We start from the raw sequence: 8,811 nt of genomic DNA, 5'->3' as shown, positions 1-8,811 counted from the left end.
TCGTATGAGGAAGTTATGATTTTTCGAAGTTTCGGGATAGCGGTAAACAGCTAAAAACTCGAAATAGAGATCGAGCAATTTCTAGCCGAAACAACCTAAATGAGAATCGAAGATCTCGACAATAGTAGTGCAACGGCGAAAAGCCTGACGAAAACGGACATCGGATGAAGAAGTTACATATTTTTAACGGATTTATCGTGTCCCGGCCTGTTAAAAATATATAGTTAAAAATAATGTCAAAACTAGCCAACGAAGTCTAAATGAAAGTTGTAGAGTATATTTTCACCTACGCGTGCATATAAAGAACGTAAAAATCGGAGCTCGTATGAGGAAGATACGGATTTTACAAGTTCGAGGTGCACAAACCGAGAGGATTTACGCCCAGCGTACCCTCGTACGCCCAGCGTACTCGGATGATAGGCTCTGGATCGTCCACGTCGCCCCCTACGCCTCTACGCCGTCCCATCCGAAGTCCAGCAGTCGAAGAAGCGGTCATGCATGACGTCCGGTACGCCCCGTGTAACCCGGAGGTACGCCCCGCGTACCGAGGGTTCCCAGCCCCTATAAAAGGGATGCGAGGGTTCCGGGCATTTTGCTCATTTTCTCTCCTTTTTCTTGCGTTTTACCTCGTTTTGTGTGCACGGAATATCCCGAAGCCCCGGTTTTCATACCCAAGCCCCGAAGGAAGATTTACTCTCCCGAGATTCCCGAGAATCCCGAGAAAATCAACTTTTCCTGTCAAAGTTCTGCCCGGTTTTCGTCTCACTTTCTTCAATCAATCAGGTGAGTTCATACCCCTACTTTTCACACTTTTTCATGTTTTAGGGGGGGAATACAAGTGCAATACTAGAAAAACTTATCGTTTTATACCGGTTCGAATACATGATCTAAATAATTATAAATATTAAATAACCTTGGTATTAACATTATACCTTACATGCAAGTTGATATTACACTAAGTTTTCGTTATCAAATGGAACACACTTTCGGAAAACTAAAATGGGTATAGTTTGCGGTTTATTCATTACATCTTTACGTAAACGTAGTGAAAATGAAATACTTTCATTTACATGAAATATAGACTTTCTTTTTAGTAAATCCATTAATACTAAGTGTTGTGAGTCATTCAACTTCAACGTACTCACAAGTACGCATTTCAAGTCCTGTATTATAAACCATAATCTCTTGGAGGGTGAGCGTGATACTTGTGTATAGATCTATACGGGATTGACAATCCCGCACCTAAACTGTTAGCTACAGTTAGACCGGTAGGTCTGGGGTGACAAACGTCATAACACTACAACGCCTGAAGAACGTTGTTACAGGTAGTCTGGGTCAATAGCATGGTTATAAAACTCACACAGAAGTGTTAAAATAAGTTTGATTTACGAGACTCTTGAATGCATTCAGTAAATACATTGTTTAAATACACTTTCACCATTTTAGTACAAAAGACACTATTCCACTTCAGCCTTTGGAACTTTTCAAACTATATGTAAGAAAATATTGGATTTTCTGGGAAACACGTTCAGTTATTTTTACTAAAGGACATACATATTTCAGTACAAAAACGCTTATGAACTCACCAACTTAATTGTTGACACTTTTTCAAAACTACTTGTATTTCTCAGGGAACCAGTAATACAGGTAACCATCAGCTTTTGGAGAAGGAACGCTAAGGCGTCTAATATTAAAACATTTTGAATCATCATATTTGTAATATTCTTTTGAAACTTGTAATACACGCAACAATATAAGTTTTTATTATATTTATGATGGTTGTGTTACTTTCTTTACAATATTCAACTGTTATGGTACTACGTGAAGTCACCCACCCCCGAATGTTTCCGCCATTCTGGTTTGGGGGTGTGACAATTAGCATCTTCTTTCATATCCATCACTACAAAGTCAACTGGGAAAACGAATTTCCCAATTTTTACAAGGATGTCTTCTACTGTCCCTCTTGGGTGAGTTACTGAACGATTTTCCATGTGGATTGTCATCTTTGTAGACTTCATCTTCTGAATATTTAACTTTTGGTAAAATAAAAAAGGCATCAAATTAATGCTATCCCCAGAATCGGCTAAAGCATATGTCTTCAAATTATTACCAAACTCACATGGAAGAGTGAGGCGTCCAAGATCTCCCATCTTCTTAGGTATCTCTCCCAATACGGCCCTTGAGCTTTGTTCACTTAGAATGATCTTGGAATTCTTCCTTAATTCTTGAGCTTTGTTCGCGTATTCGGGAATTTTGGAAAGCGAATCAATGAAAGGAGTATTAATAGGAATACCCTTTATTTGTTGAATAAACTCCAAATGTTCCCTTTCCAGTGGGCTAAGATGTGCTCGAGACGGGAATGGAAAAGGTGGTTTATAAGCTGGAACAAATACGATTTTTTTCTGTTCAGACCGAGCCCACGACGTGAGCATAGCGGGCTCACGACGTGAATCTGGCGTTTCAGCAGATTCTTCGTTTTCAAGTTTTGTCTTCTTAGGATTTGGTTCAGATGGCTTTGGCTCCACTTCTAAAGCTTCTAGGAATTCAGAAATCGCCTCTTCTTCAGTATCAATGGCCATGACGTGAGATTGGGTATTCTTTTCAGGAATTTGTGGAGACAATCTTTTATTTACCAAAGTAGTAAGTTGACCAAGTTGAACTTCAAGGTTATTGATGGAAGCTTGCTGATTTTTTAACAATGATTGTTGGTCAATCATCATAGCATGATGATTCTTCATCATAGTTCTTTGATCCTCTATTGCAGTATTAGTAGCATCATGCCTTTTTTCTGAAGCTTCCATAAACTTCATTAACATGGTCTCTAGATCAACTTTCTTCTCAGCTGGTGGTTGCTCTCTTTGGTAGAAGCCCCGGCCAGTTTGCCTAAATTTCTCTTCTTTTTGCTTATTGTACTCATCATATGGCATCCACTATTTCTTTGGTTTCCTCCAGTCTTCATCATATTTGTCCCCACTTGAATAGCAAACTTGAGCTTTCTTATTGCCATATTCATCCATATTACAATCTTTTGTCAAATGTGGGCCACTACATCTCTCGCAACCAACTCGAATTGCATGAATTGATTGGTCCATTAGGGTCAATCTCCTATCCATAGTGTTAAGCATTGCCATGACAGTAGCCATCTCTTCAGTTTGTGCACCTCCACTGCCCTTTATTCAATCACGCCCTGGGTTATGATACTGACGAGAGTGCTTTGCAAATTCTTTAACTAACACCTTGATTTGATTTGGATTTTTTTTGTAAGCGGTCCTTGCGAATCAAGAAGTTGACGTGTCATGACATTTACTCCATCGTAAAATATAGATACTTCTTGTTGGTTGTTGAGGTTGTGATGAGGACAACTCCTTAACAAGCCCTTGTAACGCTCCCATGCCTCATATAATGACTCCCCTGGTTGTTGCTCAAAGTTGGCTATCGCCTTCTTGAGTTTAGCGATCTTGGATGGTGGGAAAAACTGACCTAAAAACTGCTCACACATTCGAGCCCAAGTAGTTATTGTGCCAGGTGGAAGTGCCTTCAACCAGTCTTTTGCAGCTCCTTTGAAAGTAACTGGTAGCATCCTCAGCAAGACAGTATTTCTCTCAACATTTGGAACATTAAAGTAATCAGCAATGTCATTCACTTCATCTAAATGTTTGTAATCCCCCATGGCCATCTCATCAATGTTCGCCATTTCGTTCTCCGGCTCGTTCTCGGGTTCACTCGTATAAAGCCCAAATTCTGTTTTTGATTTGTATTCGGACTCGTGTGGATTAGGAAATTGATCGAAGACTTCAAACTTGCTCTTTGAGGCTGAACTCGATTCTCCCGTTTTCTTTCCTGACTACCTTGAAAAGGCTAATTTTAGTTCTTGTAAAAGCGACTTCTTATTATTCTTTTTGTGCAGGGTAGACTCCGGATCTTCAAGTGGTGGCACCAAAGGTGTGTTGGATCCTCTCGTCATGAACTCCTGCAAAAAAATCAAAATAAAAACGTAAAACTGAACAAAAACTAAAAAAAAATTCCTACAGACTGGCCACCACGTCGTGGTAAAGACTACCACCTCGTGTTGTCGCAGAAAAAATAACAAAAAATAAAATCACAAAAAAAAACTAGAAATTACTGAACTCACGTCGTGAACTTAAGGTTCACATCGTGAGCCTAGTACTGAAAAAAACTAAGCTAAAAAAAGTAACTTTTTGCAGGTTTTACCCCACAAAAAGGATCAATCAACCTAAAGCAAATAAATCAAACAAATCAAATAAGTCATTCCCCGGCAACGGCGCCAAAATCTTGATGTGCACAAAAGTACCCACTAATTTTATTATTTATAACCTAACTAACTTAACTAACTAAAATGCACGTAGACAGTGTACCTAGTCGAATTATAGAATAGTTGGGTAAGTCGGGTGTCGATCTCAGGGAACGGTTTTGACTAATTAATTTATCTACTATTAAATTGACTTAATTTTAGAGCAAGAGGGGTTTTATCTGATTTTGCAAGACCAGACGAACTTAAATCACAAAATTCAATCAAGTAATTAAAAACACTTTTGTTTAGTTTGAATCCACTTCTTTATTTATGTTTAGCTAATAATTATGAATTATCAAAGTTGGTCACCAATTATTATGTAATTAGCAATTCAAATCCAAATTTACTAATCTTTTTACCAATTCATGAACTACCTTGTATGATCACACATAAGCAAAACACATAATTAGTTATTTATAGGTGAGCTATGTAAGATTTATCTAAGCAAACACAATTATGGTCATAAATTATGTCCTCTAGCACAGCTAAATTAGTTACTTTGATCACTTATCTAAGATTTTGGTCGATCCTAGCTCTAGCAATTCAATGTTCACTAAATCACTAGGTTTCAAGTTCATGTAATTTAATGGTCACTAAGCTACACAGAACATGACTTTAAGCAACTGAGAAACTAAAATAACATGCTAGGTAATGATAATCAAACACAAGCAATTTACCAACTAATCAAATTCAATAGTCATTAAGCTAAAACATAATTCAGAAGCTTCATCTAGCTAGACAAGAGCTGCTAGATGCAGCTACTCATAGTAACAAGTAAGCAAAAACAAATCAAATTATCAACCATGTTCATAACTATCAAACTAATTAACTAAGTATGGACCTTTACTCCTTTTGATGTTGAAAGCCTTTTCTAGAACTCTTTCTCTGCTCAAAATCGTCTTCAGGTCGCCTTTCAATCAGCCAAAAAACTCCCAAGTCGTAATGGGCAAGGGAATTTATAGTTTTCTGATTTCTCGAGTTCACGTTGTGAACCATAAAGATTCACGTCGTGAATCTGAGATAAGCGTGTTTGGCAAGGACTCTTTCACCCGCATGCATATCTTCTAGAATTCTCCTCTCACGTCGTGAATCATGAATTATTCACGTCGTGAGTGCGTCTTTTGCTGACTTTTTCCGTTCTTCTTTTCTTCAATCTCCAAAGTTCCATATTTTGTCAATTTCAGTCCCTATCTTCGAAAATGCTTCACCTTGGCTGCAAAATAACAATTTAAACTTGTAATTACCATAATTCTATGCAAATGACCAAAATATTAATAGAAATGTAAATAAATATTGCCTAAAAATGTGTATAATTATGGCAATATCACGATGTTCTCGGTTTAACATATTCTATGACTTTGGTTTAGATTATTAAGGCCATAAAGTCTTCTGTCGTAAATTCACTTTTTACGCTTCCCGGTGTCGCGCTGGTTCTGTCGCGAAACTTCGACGGGTCATAACTTCTTCGTTATAACTCAGATTTCGACGTTCTTTATATGTACAAAAACCTTGAGACATATTCTAAAACTTGGTTAAGACTATTTATTCTAAATAATCTTTTGCCAAAAAGTCGTTTTCGACACTTATTGCCTCTAAATTGACTAGCCCGGATCTACGAGCGTTACATTTATCTCCCCCTTAGGATGATTACGTCCCGGAATCATCAACAAAACATGATTGTATAATGACTCCATACGTTATCTCTTCATCCTAGGCAATAACCGTAACTTCTATGTTGCTTCGAACGCATATCTACTCCTGGACTTCTTGACTGCAAGGGGTGCTTTGATCTTGCACCCGTTCTCTATGTCTTGTTAGACTTTTAATCATAACCTTAATGTCACAACCTCGCTCTTTATTAGCGACTCCTTCTTCTTCTTAACCAACTTTAGATAAGTTGTATGATTTCCATAATAGATCGATGGATCACGTTCCAATGACCTCTCATCGTGTGTTGCCATGCTTAGACTCGGGTCTCTTAGAGTTAAATTCCAGAATATACTTTCCTTCATGTTCTAATGTGATATAATCACATTTTAACACGTAGCATTTCTAGCTATCAATTTTCTTATCAACGAGCGTGATACTTCTATTGATCGCTTTGATTTCAACCTTCTGGTTTAAGTCGGACGCTACATCGAACTTGGTTCTCTGAACCACGTAACATACTAATCGTAGTCGGACTCAATTTGATATGACCACTAGGGTCGGAATAACAATCATCTTCTTAGTCATTACCAAAACGATGGTAACGACATACTTGAATAAAACAGAATCAATTACTAGCTTCTTGGTAACCTTGTGACTTTCCCTGATCCAAGTGTGAGTCCTATGCTTCCGGTAGTATAGGCCTCTACTACCATTCACACCTACTCATACTCGTCCCAAGTATTGTCAAGCAGTTTTACAAGTCACCATACAAGAAAATCACATAACCACTTAACACACCAGATAACAAAATGAAGATTTTATATTATTCCTTGAAACGATTACATAAGTGTTCAAGTTCACCCTAGACTATGCCTCTAATAGGCTACATCACGTGGTACTATTTACACGACTACTTCATAACTTGATCTTTGGATATGAAGTCCTCATCCTTGATTCCTCGCGTTGTTCTCTGCTTCGTCGAGGAGCATGTGGAATGCCCTTGGCCTTGGTGGCGTCTCTGGCCTTGCAGCCTCGTTTCTCTTCGGGCAGTCTTTAGAAACATGCCCTTCTTTGTTACATCTGTAGCACACCTTCTTGTAGGATGTGCACTTGCTGGCGTAATGCCCTGTCTTTCCACATTTGTAGCAAGTAACCTCTTCACTACAATTCCCGAAGTGTTTCTACTTACACTTATCACACCACTTAGCTTCACCTCCTCCTCCTCCTTCAGACTTTGAAAATTTCCTTTCTTTGTTGGATTTTGAAGATCCTTCGTACTTCCTTTTCTCGCCAACTTCAGCTCTTTCCAGACCCTTCTCTTTAATCTGTGTCTCAACATTCCTGGCTGCCCAAATGACGGATTTCAAAGTGGTTGCTTGCTTGACCATTGGACCAAAGTCCGCTGGTAATCCATTGGAAAACTTGTTGACCTTGGAGAGCTCAGTTGGAACTAGGTAAGGAACGAGCTTCATTTTCTCGGTAAAACTTGCAGCATACCCGGTGACACTCATCCTCCGCTTCTTCATATTCTGAAATTCATTGTTGACATCCCCAAGTGTGACATCCCCAATTTCACGGCCAGAAAAGACCGGTTTGTTTATGCTTTGTTTTATAAATCAGAGTAATCGTTTAAATAAAACGGTTGCGGAATTTGTTCCCAAAACAAGATATGATAATAACTTATCAAAACATTTCTGAAAGAGAATGTATTTTTATTTAATAATAAAACCTCGGGATGTCATGTTCCGATACAGAAACATAAGCATAAACATATCATACATTCATTTACACTAGTGATTTACATCTCTTTTAATCTTTCAGTGAAATGGGTCTTCGCATCGATACCTGTGATACAAAAAAAACTGAGTGGGTCAGGCTTGGGAGCATGGTGAGCATATAGGGTTTTCAACCCACAATAATACACTTATTATATTCAATAATCAAACAATCAACCTAAACACCCATCCCCATATCTCCTTTATTTCTTAAGGGTTTACCCTAAGAATCAACTATCCTTCATCCATTCATTCCTAAGGATTTATCAAAGGGATTGGCACGAAGTCCATTGCTGCCAAAGTTTATCTATAAGGTACTAAATCCATAGTTATCAGGTGCTAACTCCGTAGTCACCAAGGTTTATACAATAGGCGCTAACTCCATAGTCACCAAGGTTTATACAATAGGCGCTAACTCCATAGTCACCAAGGTTTACTTAACAGTAGGCGCTAACTCCATAGTCACCAAGGTTTACTTAACAGTAGGCGCTAACTCCATAGTCACCAAGGTTTACTTAACAGTAGGCGCTAACTCCATAGTCACCAAGGTTTATCTAATAGGCACGACGTCGCATCGTCACCAAAGCTTATATAATAGGCACGAAGTCGCATCGTCACCAAGGCTTACTTAATAGGCATGAAGTCACATCGTCACCAAAGCTTATCTAATAGGCACGAAGTCGCATCGTCACCAAGGCTTACTTAATAGGCACGAAGTCACATCGTCACCAAAGCTTATCTAATAGGCACGAAGTCGCATCGTCACCAAGGTTTTACTCAATAGGTACGAAGTCGCATCGTCACCAACTATTCCATCTACCCATGTTCTACCCAACATTTTTGTAGATATAAATACAAACACAGTTTAAATCATTTAACACCCGTATAAAAACATCAATTCCAAGCCCATCTCAAATAGACAAATAATATATAACACATAGCATGTATTTCATAGCTAATACTTTATATTTATGTGTTAGAAGAAAGTAACTATACACTCACTTGATCAGAAGATGATCGGACAGCGCTACAGCTTGTAGAAGTAGTATTCTTCGGTGAAACCGGGAGATCTTC

The 8,811-nt window shown here is 38.4% G+C and overlaps 1 non-coding gene across 1 annotated transcript; it reads left to right on the top strand.

The window, feature by feature from the left end:
* The first annotated feature begins 3,344 nt into the window (after positions 1-3,344).
* LOC145122976 (small nucleolar RNA R71) lies at positions 3,345-3,451 on the top strand. Its single transcript, XR_013714858.1, has one exon. It is a non-coding gene; the product is annotated as a small nucleolar RNA R71 (small nucleolar RNA).
* The last annotated feature ends 5,360 nt before the right edge of the window (positions 3,452-8,811 follow it).

The sequence above is a fragment of the Lactuca virosa genome, chromosome 6 (genome assembly GCF_052849685.1).
Source record: "Lactuca virosa cultivar CGN04683 chromosome 6, Lactuca_virosa_CGN04683_v6, whole genome shotgun sequence".
Taxonomy (NCBI): domain Eukaryota; kingdom Viridiplantae; phylum Streptophyta; class Magnoliopsida; order Asterales; family Asteraceae; genus Lactuca; species Lactuca virosa.
This window is presented reverse-complemented; position numbering and strand designations above follow the sequence as displayed.